The 17,173-nt window shown below is 56.8% G+C and overlaps 1 long non-coding RNA gene across 1 annotated transcript; it reads left to right on the forward strand.

The window, feature by feature from the left end:
- Positions 1-7,581: 7,581 nt before the first annotated feature.
- LOC309667416 lies at positions 7,582-16,164 on the forward strand. Its single transcript, XR_014267759.1, has 3 exons — positions 7,582-11,476; positions 12,168-14,217; positions 14,290-16,164. It is a non-coding gene; the product is annotated as an uncharacterized lncRNA (long non-coding RNA).
- Positions 16,165-17,173: the final 1,009 nt, after the last annotated feature.

The following is a 17,173-nucleotide window of genomic DNA, read 5'->3' on the forward strand; positions in this document are numbered from 1 at the left end:
AGGGAGGGAGGGGAGAGCTGGGAGGAGGGGTGACGGGCAGCCCCGGAAGCAGGGCCCAGCAGAGCAGCGTTTCCTGGGGGAGGGAAGGAGGGCGACAGGAGGGACAGGCAGGGCCCCGCCTCGCCCTGCAGACTCTCCGCAGAGACAACTCAGTGACCCGAGCGCCCTTGCAGGGAAAGGCCAGTGGGCACCCACGGCCCCCTGCCAATCCCGACCCCCATGCAGGCTCCCTGCTGGCTGCGGGGGACACTCACAGGGCCTCACGCCTGCCTGCTGGGGGCTCCGCTTTGCAGAGGGGCTTTGGGGCCCGCAGGTCACGTGGAGGTGGAAGCCCGTCACGGCAGGGCTGCGTCTACAGCGTGTGCAGCCAGAAGAAAGGCAAATTCGATCCGATGAGGTTACCCTCCGTGGGGGACTCTGACGGGCGGGGGGCAGGGGTCTCTCCCGGTCCCTGGAGCATGAGCTCCACCTCCGTTTCCCAACAGGACCCCCGGAGCAGGTTGCTCCCATCCCCTCGGAGCCCAAGAGTTCGCTTATTTGGCTCTTGACAAACCCCACTGTCCCACTGAGTCAGCTGGCAAAGCCCCGTGAGCCGCCCCCGAGCTGGTCAAGGGTCGTGTCCAGAGGCTCAAAGCCGGCCTCACCCCCAGGGCCGCGTGCCAGGGACAGCCCCAGACAATGCCACCAGCCCCTCCGTCCCCAGACCCTAACTACAGGCTCTGCTGTAAGATTAAGACACTAATCCACGTTCATCTCCGGTCCTTTGAGGCCATTTTTAAAGGTAATTCGGGGCCAGGGGAACTGAGACACAAAACCTTGGGCAGGAATGACCTCTGACCCCCTCTGGAGGCCACACTAAGGCGTCAACAGGTGAAGCGTTTCTATCCCATCCTGACAATGCTGATTGATAACATGGAGCTAATCTCCCGCCTTTGTTCCCAGGGGGCAAAGGTTTGCGCTGGGCCTTTGAATCCGGGCCTTTCAACTCTGCAGTGAGTAAATCATAGCAGGACCTGAGGCCCCAGGATTAATTCCCTGCAGGAAACGCTGTCCTGGTCCCTAACAACCACGGCCTCCCCTTGGCTGCACACGCCTCTCCCACACCTTGGAAACAGGGAAACCCTGCGTCTCGTGGCCGCTGTACCGCGAAGGGGGGGATCAGGACGAGAGTTTAACGCTCTGCGGGGTTCCCGCAACTCATCTGAACAGAAGCCAGAGCCAGGAAACCAGAGGGCACGGCGTGGCAGACAGGGCTCAGACTCCGGACTGGGTGCCGGGCTGGCGGGTGCTCGGCCTGCCTGGAGGACGGACCACCGGCTCCAGAGACGAAATCGGCCACAGGTGAAATGCACTCTCCCCAGAGCCGCACCCCTCCCTCCCCTCACGCGCTGTGGACCCAGCACCGTCATGCACCTTCTGTCCAGGGGTGGCCTCCTGATCTGCTCCAGGCCGGCTGGCCTAGGAGAGCCCCGCGCTACAGACCAGCACCATCAACAGAGATGCTATGAGAGCCACACCAAAACATAACAAGGAACAGAGATCAGTCTCCACAATATATTTCATTAAACCAATGTATTCAAAAAGACACATGCACCCCGATGTTCACAGCAGCCCTGTTCACAATAGCCAAGACATGGAAGCAACCTAAGTGTCCATGCATGCATGAATGGATAAAAAGGATGTGATATATACATAATGGAATATTATATTATGTATATATACAGAAATGTTATTCAGTCATTAAAAAAAATCTTGCCGTTTGTGGCAACATGGATGAACCTGGAGGGTATTATTCTAAGTGAAATAAGTCAGACAGAGAAAGATACGGTATAATCTCACTTGTATGTGGAATCTGAGGAACAAACCACCAAACAAAAAATCCAAGTCCGTGGGTGTAAAGAACAGATTGGTTGTTATCAGAGGAGAAGGGGGTTAGGGGAGGGATGACTTGGGTGAAGGGGGTCCACCGTCTGGTGATGGACAGTGACCAGACTTGGCGGGGGGGTCACCCTGCAGTGTATACAGATGTCATAGTACAATGCTGTACTTGAAACTTATATTTTAAAAAATCAATAACTAATTTCATGTTTAAATGTAGGTGGTTAAAAATGCTAAAATCCTTTTCCTGTTTGGAGGGGTAGAAATACTGAACAATTTTGGGTCTGTTAAAAATAAAAATACAGTAAGATATAGGTATTAAAATCTTAGGGTAATTTTAAAAAGAGAAATTAAAAATAAAAAAGAGGAAAAGAGGAGGAAGCTATTTAGATCTATTTACCAAAACCAGTAGCACTCGTATACCCAATAATTATGAATTAGAAAATATAATAGGAAAGAAGACATCATAAACAACAGCATGAAAGCTATTTTTAAAACATCGCTACAGATATTTGTCTAAAAAGGACATCCACAATCTTTGGTGGGGAAATATTAAAATATTGAGGAACATAAAAAGATTTGAACACATGGAAAATATACTGTGTTGAGGGATGTTAAGACTAATATTGTGAATATGGTGACCCTCCCCCTTAAAAGCTGTGAGTTAGATGCCATTTCAATCAGAATTCCTGCTATATTTATCATGGAACTTAGTAAGCTAATGGTAAAGTTTATTAAAGCAAAGAGCTAACAATAGCAAAGAACATTTCAAAGGAGGAGGAGGAGACGGTGGTACCTGCCCTGCTGGGTCTCAAGACTGACTCTAAGGCTATAATGAGGCAGTGGTGTCAGGAGAAGCAGAGGCCACGGAACAGGACAGAGAACCCAGAAACAGATACACATGTTTCGAGAATTTTGACATATGACAGAGGTAGCAGTAAGAATGAGTAAGGAAAGAATGCACTATTAAAATGTAAAAATATGACACCAAAAGCACAGGCAACAAAAGGAAAAATAGATGAATCAGACTACATCAAAATTAATAATTCTGTGCATAAAGAACAGTATCAAGAAAGCAAAAACACAACCTACAGAATGGGAGAAAATATTTGCAAATCCTCTATCTGATAAGGGATTAATATCCAGAATATATAAAGAACTCCTACAGCTAAACAAAAAAAAAAAATTAAAAATGGGCAAATGACTTGAACTGTCATTTCTCCAAAGATGATATGCAAATGGCCAACAAGCAAATGAAGAGATGTTCCACATCCTTAGTCAGTGGGTGAGACAAGCCAAAACCACAGCTGAGATGTCACCTCACACCTAATCGGACGGCTGTAATCATTGTTGAAAAACGCAAAACAACGTATGTTGGTGAAGATGTGGAGAGCCTGGAGCCTCACGCACGCATGGCGGGTGAGAACGTCCAGTGGAGAACAGCGCAGTGCTATGTGGCCCAGCAAGTCCCTCCTGGGTATATACACGAAAGAACTGAAAGCAAGAACTCGAACAAGTATTTGCACAGTCATGTTCACAGCAGCCAAACGGTGGAAACAACACCAGTGTCCACCAGCACATGAAGGATAAAGATGATGTCACACACACACACACACGCACGCACACACACAGAATATTATTCAGTGGTTAAAAAGGAAGGAAAAGTTGATACATGCTACATCATAGACAGAGCTTGAAAACATTATGCTTAGTAAAATAAACCAGACACAGAAGGGCAACCATTGTACGATACCAGTTATAGGACGTACCAGAATTAGCAAATTCAGAGACAGAAAGTCAAAACGAGTTACCAGGGTGGGGTGGGGCGAGGAGTTACTGATGTGTGGGCACAGAGCTGATGTCGGGGATGAGGAAGAAGCTTTAGGTAAAGAGAGTGGTGATGGTTACACAATACTGTGAATGTGTTTAATGCCTCTGAATGGTACATTTATACAAATGGTTAAATGACCAATAGTATGGTATGTATATTTTACAGCAAACATCCTCAGAAGTGAGCGAGAGAATTGTGATTGACTCCAAGTCTGTATTGCCGCCAGGCATTCCCTGGTTTTTCAGCATTAGAAGAAAGGTTAGGCAGAATCCATGTTGCTGGACACGAGAAGCTGCCCACAGAGAAGGTGTGACTCGCCCAGGGTCCTGCAGCTTGTGAGCAGCCTTGAACTCAGACTCGGCGGAGAAAGCGCAGACCTGAGGCCGGACAGGCTGGGTTCCAGCACGACCTCCGCTGGCTGCAGGACCCGGGAGCCCGCACAACCTCACGTGTACACTAAGGACAGAAGCCGGGGGCAGCATCAGCGGGCCATCAGCCCAGCCGCACGCGCCCCCGCCGTGGGCAGCGTCGCCCTGGGGGAGCCCGGCCTCCGTCCCCTGCCACTGGCACCGGGGTCGGCGGGGAGAGAACCTGCCACCTCCGGGCAGGGAGAGCAAGCCGGCCCTCCCTACCCTCCCGTCCCCACCCCGTGCTGGCCGAGCAGGGTCAGCAGCTGGCAGCCCCGCCATCCACTTCTCCGCTGCAGGCGGACGGGGAGCTGGGCCGAGACTGCCCCCCCCACCCCGGCTGATCTGGCCCCTGCCCCAGAGGAGGGTGGAGCCGTGAGACGGAAGAAGCCCGGGTCCCTGGACGTCCGCGGGCATGGGAGCCACAGCGCCTGGGGTGGGAGGGGGATGAGCCCCTGGGAGTGGCCGTCCCACCCTGCGGGCACACCTACTCTGGGCAACACGGGCGCCACCGTGAGCGTGCACCCCTCGAGGGGTCCGCCCGGGACCACCAGGGCTGGCGTGGGCTCAGCTCCTCCACTGAGCTGCACGCTTCGCTCCCCTGACGGTCACCTCCCGGGGCTGCCACGCCGTGTCTGGCTGACGGTGGACCCAGAGCTGCAGGGCCAGCATGGGAACGTCACACACGCCGATGGCGGGGCGGCCAGCGGGCGGAGGGCGGCTGTGACGGGCAACGCTCACCTGAGAAGCACGACGGCGGGAGTGGGGCCTGGCAGCTCCAGCTCCAGGGAACGCCGGGTCAACGTTCCCTCCTGGCCATGCCACTGACGACAGCAAACCAGCCCGAGCGTGACCCAGGGGACGGGTCTGCTGGGTTCCTTGGGGGAGTGGCTGGAGCGTAACTGAAGGTCGTGACCTTAAGGTGACCACGGATGGCGCAGAATTTAGAATCTTGCTGACAGAAATGCCAGCCTCCAAGCGCATCTTAAATCTCCTGCAGCCCAGCCCGTGTTTCCGGGGCCACCGCTCCAGTCCAGGGTCCCCGGGCGGTGGGCTCCACTCGGGCCGTTGGCCAGAGGCCGGTGTCCCTCCTTCCAGGCAGCTGACCAGGAAGCCAGGGTCCCAAGCGGGACAGCGGGTTGTCGCTGGGAAGCTACTCAGGAAGCTTAATGGCTTTACAGCCGAGGCCGTGCGGGGGCCCCGTCCCAGCCTTCGAGAGAAAGTAGACAAATAGTCCGTTTGGAGTGGCTCCGGCCAACAGCTTGAGGTCATTTGTAGGAAACGGTGAAATAACCCAGAGTCTCCCCGAACCAGTATGATGCCCCCCACTGGGGCCGCGACAACAGCTTTTCCGTCTGAGGACTTAATGCCACGGTCAGCGGGCCAGGGCCAGGGTGCTGGCCCCACGGACGCCGGCCTGTGTGCAGACGGACGTGCCGACAACCTGCGACCCGGGAACCCGGCCCGTGGCGCTTCGTGGAAAGACTCTCCCGGGAGCGCCCCAACCGGCCCCATCCCAGGACCTGGGACCCAGCCCCTCTCGCCGTTGTCCCGGCCACTGGGCTGCTCCTCGCCGCCCCAGCGTCCTGCCCCTCGATGCCCAGCGTGGCCTCCTGTTCACACCGTTTGCTGCCTCCCGAGTCCCGCGGGGCTGGCTTTTGTTTCTCTGTTGGTCTCACCAGGACTGAGACAAAGAGATGCCGCCGGGTAACCAGCGGTGCGGCCCCGAATGCCGAGCGGGGGCCACAGGAATAGCCCCCCGTCCGTTCGGGATGCACGGGAACCACTCTCCTGGCACCGGGGCAGCTGTGAACGTGAACACGGAAGTTCTGGGCACCAGCTGGGCTTACGTCCCACTGTCGGAGCCGCTGCCAGCCCGGCCTGGCAGGAGCCACTGTTGCCGTGAGCTGGAGGGAAAAGTGGATTAAGTGCCGCCGAGCACACCAAGCCCAAGTCAGATGGAGACCCAGGCATCAGCGGAGGAGCGAGGGGCGGGGGGCCGGTTTCAGGGCCGTCAGGACAGATTGTGTTTTGGCAGCCGAGGTAACGCCTGGCGGGGAGGTGGGAGACCCTCTGCGCAGCACAGCCAGATGAGGTGTGTGATTAGAAGCCGCCTGGCTGCGGCCCCAGGTGAAAGAAGGGACCCCCGGGCAGCGGGGAGGCTGTCCGCACAGAGCACGCCCGGGGCCCCGCCAGCAGGAGCCGTGTGCACAGCAGGCGAGCGGGAGAAACATTAACCAAATCGCCGGAGTCGGATCATTTGTCTGATTGCTGCTTCGGGAGTAGTTTACCTTTCAAACAGGCCCACCTGTGCTCCTCGTAACACTTTACTTGGGCTTTTGGGGGCGTGTTATCTTGTTCAAACATTCCTTTGCCGAGCTGGGCAGTGGGGCGGGGGGAGGGGCTGTCGGAGGAGGGAGACCTGCCCCTACCGTCTGGCAACCTCTTGGGGCCCGGCTGACTCAGGACAGCAGGAACCCCTGGGCGGGCATCTCTGTCGGGAGCTTGGTTTTAATTCGCCACTAATGTTTTCAAACTCCTTCCTGATACATGAACGTGTCACCACCTCGTCTCAGCCTCTGCCAAACTGAATGGCAAGTGTGTGTACAGTGTGTTTTCTGTTCTCCGGGAAAGATAAATAAATAACACTCGCTTTGCATAATGGCTTGGCCCTCACCAGGGAGCTTGCTAGGAGGTACTTCTGACAAACACGGGTCTTCTCTCCGTGTAAATGCTCTAGTCAGGATTATCCCTAAAGAAATCCAGGCCAAGGAAGGATTTAACTTTTGACTGAGATATTATATTGTGCTCCCGGAAGCTGAGTCCGCAGGATGGACTTGGGTGATGGAATAAGCCTTCCTGCTTATCTGATGCCTGCTCACGTATGTAAAATGTCACATCACGCCAGCCCCTCTGTCCAGGGTGCGCTGTTCACCAGCGCTGCCTGGGGGCACGTGAGCCTCGGCTATTTTGTCCTGTGCGTGGACGACAGGTCCTCCTGATGGAACAGGAGGCTTTCCAGGCACAGGAGCCCTGGGGCAGAGCTGAGCACACAGATGGCCGTGTAACGCCAGTTAGTCAGCAGATACGCACGGGCCGTAGGCCCCCTTACAGTGGCTTCTTCGTTAAGCAACCTTTACAACGTTGAAGAAGCCGTTCTGCTCCTCTGCTCGGCCGCCCACCCCCGGATCACCCCTCCCGCAGTTTACCCGCCGCCCAAGGCCCCTCTGCACATGTGACCTCAGTGGGCCGAGATCCGGCTGGCTGGTGGGGCCTTTTGAGCGGGAGCCTGCCCGGTGCCTTCTCATTCGTTTCCAGTCTTTCGCTTCTGGTTAGTCTCTTGTGCGGCTTTTACCCCACGTGCAGGTGAGAGGCGGCGGCACGGACAGCACGCGGGGAAACCCTTGGTTCATCTCCCAGGGCTGCTGCTGTGGGGATGAGTTCTGTTATTTTCAGCCATGCTTTGCCCTTTAAAAATGGCAGCATCAAGGCTTTAAGGCTCGTGCCATCATCAGAAAGCGTTGATTGGTTTAAACAAACATGTTCCAGGAGCCTTGGATCGGACAGCACGCAGGTGCTGGGCTCCACCCGCAATGGCAGCCGCGTGAGATCCATCACCCAGTGTTACAGCCGTCGGAGAGGCGGATGCGGTCCCTGCCCAGCTGTTTAAGGAGGAGGTCCAGGAGGAGGAAATGCCAGCAGGTTAACAGCTCTCGACTTGATGAGCCTTTCCCAACGCCCCTACCTCAAGGTGGTGTGTTTATTGCCACCTGCACTGCAGAGGCAACAAATAAATAACCCATAAGTCAGTGTCTGTAGCCCATTTACAGGCACCTCCATGACACACATAATATCAAAAACTGGGTCCTGCGTGTGATGCTGGAGGTTTACGCATCCAGACCCAGGGCTTGGGCTCCTTGCACCTGACCAAAGTCCCAGGGGATAAATATTTTGTAAAAAGCCTCAAGATCGCTCCCCTTTAGTGGTGAATGCCTGCTCCATCTTGGAGGTAGAAATCTTTTCTCCTCTTGGTTTCCAGTCACCACAAAATTGTAATGTGATTCTGTAAAATTGAAAGGCAACAAGCAAGCTTCCGAAATGAAGGTGTTCAGGTGATCGATGGGTTTACTGTGGCAGCTCCTCAGTCTCCGGTCCCTCACTCTGCTGTTGCCATGGAGACCGGCGTGCAGGCAGGTCCGTCTGATAGCAGGCATCTGTGAACTTAGATTTTCTACTTATTTGCTTTCTAACTTATTTCTTATGTTATTTTTAAAAGGCATTTTAAAAGTGTGTATCCCGTCAATTTAAATTTATTGACAATGTTTATCTAATCCTTCTAGCTTCCTACATACCTACTTCTGTGCACTCTTGCTTTGTTTAAGACGCTTGCTTTAAGACGAGCATACTGTATGTCACTTTCTTCATTAAAATATATATATCTATTATTTTTCAAACTCAGAGAACGAATGTCAGCTTTTAAATAATGGCATGACTGCACAGCTCTGTTTTTTTGCCGTAAGGCTTTGTTAAATGAATTCAAGATGCTGTTGAACTCCAGATGCTTGAGAAAATACTATGCCCTTATGGAAAATTGGGTTTTCAATAATACATGCTATAGAGCTCAGCTAAACATAATTACATGTCAAAATAAAATTCAAAACTTTTAAAAAGCTGGTTGCAAAAGTGGTTATAGGTAATTTGTTTTATCTCTTAACAGCTCTAAAGATTTAAAAAATAATAGGATCATCTTCAGAGAAGCTGAAAAAGTATTTGATAAAATTCAGCATTAAAAACCTCAATAAAATAGGATTAAATATTTCCTTAACATGGCAAAATACATCTATCTCAGCCCAAAGACAACACGAAGTGAAAACCTTCTACAAATAATAAGAAAATTTAGTAAGATATCAGGGTATAAAATTAAAATAGAGAAACCAATAGCTTTAAAAGATATAATGGAAGAAATTACCCCCATTTAATTATCCAAAAAACAAAGATAAAGTTTCTAGGAATAAACCTAAGAAACTAAGATCTATTTGAGAAACATTTTTAAATACCCTAAAAAATTCATATAAGAAAACTTGAACAAATGGAGAGGTTACCACGTTCTTCACCAGGAAGACTCAACATCACAGGACACAGTCTCCCCAACCTGTTTCATAAATTAACATAACCACAACAAAAATGATGGATTGAGGTTTTTCTGGATATTTGATTTTGAATTTTTTATTGTGAGAAGATGACTAGACAATTTGATTCGAAAGTTCAAATAGAAAAAGAAACAAGAATAGGTAGGAAAATCCAGTGTTAATCATTAGACCATTGCTGTGCTGGAAGTATGTGGTAAATTAGTATGTAGTAAAGGTGACATCTCAGATCAGTAGTGAAAAAGCAACCGTGGGATAAACAGCATTAGGACAACAGAGTAGCTATCCAACAAAATAAATAAGAAAAGATAAAAGCTGCAACCATGTGTCACACTGTACATCAAAATGAGTTCCAAATGAGTCAAATATATAAATGTTAAACATAAACTCAGAAAAGTACTAACAGAAATCATGGGCAAATTCCTTTATAACTTTGTAGTCAAGGAAAGACTCTTCTAATTAAAACTGAAAATCCAAAAGCAGTAAAAGAAGGATTTATAAATTTAACTACACAAAAATAAAAACTTCTGCATAAAAAAACTACCATCATCAAATTAAGAAATAAGGAAGACAATGAGAAAAAAATATATGTGTGTGTGTGTGTGTGTGTGTATATATATATATATATATATATATATATATTCACCTCCTATCACAAGCTATATCCTTAGTATATAAAGAGCTCCTAGAAATCAACAAGAAAGACAAAGATCTGCAACCCAATAGATAAATGGGCAAAACCTCTAGATATTCCAGGGGAAAAAAATACAAACAGATGCTCAAACTTATTATAATAGAAAACCTATTAGATTGGCAAAAGTCCTTTCCCAGAGCCAGCCAGAGAAGAGATCAGAGCTGTCAATCGAACCCAGTGGACTTGGGAACTTTGTGTTGGTCCCACAGAGGCTGAAGTTCCAAACCCTACAGGGGTGACGGGCCACAGCCCACAGCCTGGCCACGCTCGGTTCCTCCATCCTCAGGTGGACCCGCAGGCCTCACTCAGCATCCAGTCCAGGCCGAGTGCTCGGGTCCGACAGGAGCCTCCCGTCCGGCCACCTCGGCCACGGTGACCGTGCTGCTGCCTTTGTCCGCTGGGTCCCATTCCTGTCTCACACGCGCTCACCCCGCGTGGGGTCCCTCTGGCACCTGCAGCATCTTCTGCCCTTGTCCTTCACTTTGGGGTCGTGCTCGGCCCACTCTCTGGGGTTGAAACACACCCGGCTCTGGCTGACCGCTGCCAGCCCTCTGCAGGGTGTCCCCGCCCCCCGCCCCTGCGGCTGCCCCGCCGGCTCCCCTCCTGCCCGCTGAGGCCTTGTGGGCGCGGTGCCCCCGCACAGAGGGAGCAGCGGGGCCTGACCTGTCCTCCACCCACTTCAGCGTCCACCTGGACCCGAGGACGCGGCGGCCCCACGGGTGGTCGCAGGGTGAGCAAGGAGTCTGGGGGGCGCTGCCTCAGCGAGCGGCTGATTGGTCCCAAAGTGGGTGTGAAAACTGCCCCCCCACCACATCCTCAGCAATCAGACCTGCTGTTGCGAATGCTCCAGAAAAGACGGGACGGTGGGGGGTAAGTTGGCCGCTTCTTCTCGGACCCGCCGGGCGGCGTCCTGGGAGCCACGGCAGAGCTGCCACGCGGGCGGAGGGCGTGCCTGGACGGCTGGGTTCGCAGAGCACCTGCTCTGCACGAGTGACAGCTGAGAACGTGGCGACCTCTGTGGCGATGAACACCGTGGAGTCGGCAGTGCCGGCGCCGGCCTCCGGGGGGCGTCCCTCTCGGGATGGAGACGCCCTCTCGTCAGTCCCTGGGGCCTCGGCCCTCGGATGCTCGTCGGGCGCCGGCAGAAGGTGGAGGAAGCCGCGGGGACTCAGGCGAGCAGAGCCGGGCAGGCAGGGCCTCGGTGGCCCCGGGAGGCGGGGGGGGGGGCAGCGGGGGGGGCCCTGAGGACGTGTTACAAACACAGCGACGGGGCTGGACGGGCGGCAGCCATCTGGACACAACAGGCTTTACAGGCAGTGACACCCCAGCGTTTGTCTCGCCGCCGCAGCCCCACCGGGGTCGCTCTCACACCTTCTTGCGTTCCTGCCGCGCCACGATAAACAGTACGAAGCAAATGGGCCTCGACTGGTTCCCAGGCGCCCCCAGCACCAGTCCGTCCTGAATCCCCGCTCGTGGACGCGATGGCCAGGCTAAAAGGGCCACAGGGCTCCCCTGACCTGTAAGTAACCGAGGTCGACCATCCATAGAGAAAGAACGGGAGGATGGAGCCAGCTTGCTCCCGTGTCCTGAGAGGCATGGTGGCAGGTTTCCTCGCCTCCCGGCTCCCGGGCAGTGCTGTCCTCCGCTGACCGACGCCCTCACCTCCTCCAAGCCCTCGTCCCACATTCCCACCCTCAGCCCCTCCTCCGACCTCTCCGGTCCCGGAAGACCCATTCTCTTCCTGCTGCACCGAGGGCATTTAGCTGCTTTGTGTCCGTTTCTTCAGCTTCTTTCCTCCCTGAAACCCTCTGCAGCATGTTTTCCCTCCCTCTTCTCTGAGGTCAGGCGGCCTCACGCAGGGCTCCGCACACCTGACCATCTCACCTGCTCCAGGATCTTCTCCTCCTTCAGACACTCTGAGTCCTGAGATGCACTGGTCTCCCCGGCCCGCTCGGCTCTCCAGCAGAGCCCCTGCCAGGCCCCTCCCCTTCTCTGTGAACCCACGGGGACACAGTCCGTGGTTCCTGCCTCCTGCCCCCTCCCGCCCACCTGACCCCGATTGCCAGAGACGTGGACGTTCCCCAGCCTCGTTCCGAGACATTTCTGGGGTCATGTCTTCCTCTGAACCCCCGGGGCCTCCCTCCTGCACTCGGCTGGATCCTTCTCGGCCTTCCTGGTTGTGCTTTGTTCTAACCATCATTCCTCCCAAGGGTCTCTCCTCACCTCTCTCCTCACCTGGCATACCCCCCAAGGCCAATCTGATGACTCCAACCCAGACTACGGATGGAGAGGGAAACAGCAGGACCTTATGGCACCTGGGGCCCCTGCTGACCCCAGACCCAGCGCCTCTCGGATGGCACTCCCTGCCATCCATCCCTGCCATCCACAGCGACGGCCTCTTCCCTCTGCGGCCTCTTGGGACCCTTCAGCATCCCTGGCAGAATGCCTTGCCCACGGTGGAATGAAGTACTTATTTTCTGATTAGTTATGTCTATTTATTATGTAACTTTCATCCAAGCCAGAGAAATCGGAATTATCAACTACTACAGGGAAGAAAAAGAAAGAAATGAGCTGAAATACAGGAATCTGATCCCAGCAAGAAACTGGGCCCCTCCAGAGCGCTGACAGCGCTAACACACGTTCACAGGAAGGGCAGGCTCGTGACATTTCCTCACTGACACTCAAAGCCGGGTCACGTCTTACAAATGGGAGGGGAGAGTCGCAGTAACTCAGGGGCGAGGTTTGTGGAATACAGTTATTCATGGGCTGCAGCTGCCAAGTTACATTCCCACGCAGAGCTGCGGGGAGGCCCAGGGAGACCCCTGAGCACCCCCAGGGGTCTCGTAGTAGAACAGAGAACACGCTTAGGCGGGCTGAAAGGAGGTCAAACTCGGTGCCGCCACCCAACAGGCCTTGCCTCCGTTTGGATGAGTCCCCGGCCCAGAACGCACGCCTGCATCAAGACCCTCCCCTCCGCGACGCTGGGAGCCCCTCTCTCGGGTCCTTGCTCTCTCCCTGTAAGGCGGGCGGGATTGCGCCTTCACAGTGCTGCTGTGGGGATTCGCCCTCGGGAGACCCCACCTGCAAAGCCTTGTAGAAACGGGGCTGTGATGAGACGGAGAGGAGATGCCAGGTGGCACGGGCCACGCTGGCCACGCCCCCTGCGGGGAGAGGACCAGCCCCACCCCGGCCCCGCCCTCCTCCCCCGAGGAGATGGCTTCCCGGGGGCCCCTCGCTCCAGAAGGAGCTGTGCTCCGGGGTGGGTGCGGGTGGAGAGGGGGCGGACGTGAACAATTAGGACCTCGAGGTACTCGGGGAACAAGGCGCCCACCCGGTACTTACACAGACGCACCTGTGCCACCGCCCGCCCCGACTGTAACCAGTGATGTGGGGCTCAGCCCGTGACGGGCTTTTTTGAATGTACCCTAAAACACTCTGGTCTTAAAGGAACTGAATGACGTGTCAAAAGAACTTCCTGCATCATCCAGGGTCTTCTTTGGAAAAGCTTAGGAACTGATCTTAGATGGGCTGTGAACGGTCCCAAATCGATTCACTCTGGTGCCACATTATCCAGGGCCCCGGGGGCCCGGAGGGGTCCAGCTGCAGGTTATGTCTGCCTCGAAGACTCGGGGGCACGGGCACCAACACAGCGACGTCGTCTTCCTGGAACTGCGCAGTGTGGCCGCAGGCTGGCCGCAGCCACGCCCTGCGGAGGCCTGCGCCCCGCGGCTCCTCTCGGCCGCCCCCGGACGCCGCAACGCCCGCCGGGAATTCGCAGTAAAGGGGAGCCGGCGGGAGGCCCCTTCCCCGGCGACTCCGCGCCGAACGCCGTCCTCCGCAGGAAATCAACCCCAGTCCTCAAACAAAGAGCTTCTCCCCTGCGGTTCGTTCTCTGAGCTACAGGGTCAGTCCCGCCCGGGCTTTCCTCCCTGAGGACGGAGCTCCTGCCTCGCCGGGCCGGAGTGAAAGCTCGTTTCCGGGGAAAGCCCCGTGGGCGCTGCCGACAAGCTGGCGGCCGCCCTTCACCTTCCCGGGCAGCCCGGGCTCTGCCCGCTGCAGGCAAGGCCGAAGGAAGGAGCAGGTGCCGCCTGCATCCATGATCCCCCAGCCCCTCCCCTCAGAGGCTTCCAGCGCCCCCCGCGGCCGCCGCGGCCGTGCTTTGCTGAAGAGCGCCGCCCCGCGACCCGACAGAGAAGCGCAACGCCGTGAGGCGCGGGCCCCGCCCGCCGACAGCGCTGACGGAGCCCCGGAGCGGCCCTCGTCTGAGGAGCCCAGAGTCTACTCGCAAGAGCAGCTTCGCGACCAAACCCCTGAAGAAGCACAGCGGGGCAGGGGCGGCCGAGGGACGCGACCCAGCGAGCCTCCTCCGGGTGTGCGCGCGTCTGGGCTCCCCCGACACCCACCTTGAGGGGCGCCTCCCGTGGCTCCAGTGCAGTCCCGCGGCGCCGCTCGGGCCGAGGCGGCCGGCTCCCCGCCCCTCCCTCACCGAAAACCCCGCAGAGATCCGGAGACGCCGGTGCGGGAGGGGACCTCGGGCTTAGGCCGGGACGTTCCGCCCGCCCGCAGCGCGGCTGCCACACGGCGGCACCCGCGTCCTTCCTCCCGGCAGGGCCACCGACGCCCGGGTCAGGAAGGGGCTGGGGGCTGCCCGCACGCGGTCGTCACGCCAGCCTAATCGGGGCGGGACGTCTCCTCCACACGTCACCCACGAGAAACCAGGGCGCGAGGGGCCGAGCCCGCGAAGGAGCGTGACGCAGCCGGGGTCCAGCCCGTGTCCCGCGTCCGAGCCCGTGGCCTCTGACCTCCGCGGCCGCGCTCCTGAGGCCGGCACGAGCTGGCTCGCTCTCGGGCTCGCTCTTGAATGGCTTGGAGAGCTTCTGATGGAGAACAAATTTAGCTCATCTTCACTTCTTTCCTTTTCGCCAGCAGTTTCCATCTGCTGAAGGTATTCGGCCAGCAGAGAAAATAAAAAGCGTCGGGGGGGAGCTTGAGGCCGACTCGCTAACATCAGGCGCCTCTGGCCGCTTCTCAGTCGCTTGGCCTCCTCAGCCGTGACGGACGGTGCCCATCGAGTCGTGGACCTCAGACGCCGGCGCCCGTTACCCCGGCGACTCCCGCTGGCAAGACGGCCGGTGTGGCTCAGCCCTCAGGACGCCTGCCCCGCGGAGTGAAGTTCCACATCAGCTCCACGGTGAAGAGCAGCTCACCAGCGACGTGTGACATTGTCTGAGGAAAACAACGAGCTTCAGCCCCTCTGCTGCGGCTGCCACCCGCGTGGCCGCAGGGAAGCATCCGATCAAGGCAGGGGCTCTGCAGTAGCAGGGCGGACAGAGAAAACAGAGCGGACGGAGAGGAGGAAGCCCGCGGGCAGCGCCCAGCCCAGCACCGGCCAGGAGCGGCGTGGCCTCCCCGAGGGCGGGCAGGCACCAGCCACACCGCCCAGGCGCCCGGCACCCCAGCAAGGGCGGCGCTTGTCACGGGTGTCACGCTGCCGCGGGAAGGGCCTGCAGACGCAGCGCGACACCAAAAGGATGCACGCCGCTCCCTGTGGGAGCCCACGCCGGGGTCCTGGGACCACGGGGGCAGCAGCCACGGAGGCCTGCGCCCAGGCTCACAGGAAGACAGCACCCCCACCTCGAAGCCCAGACCAAGACCGGCGAGAGTCCTGGGCAGCCAGGAGACCGTCTTGGGGCAGGATAGACGGAAAACCGACGGCGAAGTGGCGGCCGAACGTGCCTCTGAAGTTGCCAGCAGCGGCGTCTGGGGTGTGGGTGTTGAGCCTTCGCGGAGGCTCTTGGTGAGCGGGCGCGGCCTGTGCGGGGCTGGGGCTGAGCCACGAACAGGCCCACAGCACAGACCCAAGGGTTCCGGGACACAACCATGACAGTAACTCTCCTAGCTGCCCTCCGGACCCGTGTACCGGCTAGAAGCCCGGCTCCCCCGAGGCTCCTAGTTTCCTCGTGACCGAGACGGTGGGAGGTGTCGTCTGAGCCGCCGCGGCATTGGGTCGGCGCCTGCTGGAGCATCTCCTGAAACCGCAGACGCCCTCGCAGGACCAGGCTGCGCACGTTCCAAGGCCCAGGTCGGAGACAAAAGGCTCTCATGCCCACGCCTCCTCGCCGTGTGCCCACAGGCTTCAGGAGAGCTTCCCACGGCCGGCTGCCCCAAGTACGAGTTGTTTATTTCTGCAAAATCCACTGACACCACCTAAAGGAGAAAGTTGTAGTGTTACAGCCTCAAGGGCAGCCCCCCACTGTCTCGGGGGGCAGGTCAAGCGCCGGGAAGGACCCATGGCCGTGAGGGTGGGTCTTCACGGAGGAAGCAACTGGTAAGTGTGGCCAGGTGGTCAGGGGCCTGGAAGCAAGGAGACCGGAAGTCGAGGGCCAGAGGTATCAGAGTGGTTCGTGGGTGTGAGAAGGAGGTGAGTGCACAGCATGCTGACGTCTGTCCCACGAGAGCGCCCACCGCTGGCGTCAGGTGACACGGTGACCTGACTGTGGACGTCAGTGACCCCCACCCCCCATCACCACGGCGCAGAAGCCTCATCCGCTGGGTGGCTCTCCCGGCACCACTTCCTCAGCACGCGCTCCAGCCCTGCGAGCAGCCCCTGGAGGACGTGGCGGAGACGGGGACACCTGGGGCTGCTGTCCACCCGACAGGCACCCTCCTCTCTGAGCCACCAGGACACATGGTCGATCAAGGAAGCAGGTGAGGGGGGAGCAGCCCTGTGACCCCCTCGGAGCCACGGCTTGTGGGGAGGCTAGGCCCCCAAGGCAGCCCTTACACAGACGGACTGAGGGCGCGCCCGCAGCGCTGGCCTTGCGCCAGGGAACCAAAGGACCGAGAGGGGCCGACTGTAATGGGGGTGACCGCCCCCCACGCCCCTGGGGACAGGGCTGCGGCCACAGGTGGGGACTTGGGGGCCCATGGGAAAGGATGCCCATTTCCAGGGATAAAAGTCAACAGAAAACTAGTTACCAAAACTAGTAAGATTTCTAGTGGGAAAGCCCTTTCAGGAATGAGGTTTGGGTCAACCTACCAGGTGAAGACCCACAGCCAACAGAGGTGGGCAGCTGAGGGCAAAGGAACGCGATGAGCTGCAGAGCTGCAGCATTTAACACGAGCTTCCACCAGCCTAGCGGCCGCTGGGCTCTACACACCCTGCACTGGCCTGGTGATAGTACAGGTCAGTCCATTTTCCCCCTTGCCCGTTCCA

The sequence above is a fragment of the Balaenoptera physalus genome (assembly GCF_965194825.1).
Source record: "Balaenoptera physalus genome assembly, chromosome: 9".
NCBI lineage: Eukaryota > Metazoa > Chordata > Mammalia > Artiodactyla > Balaenopteridae > Balaenoptera > Balaenoptera physalus.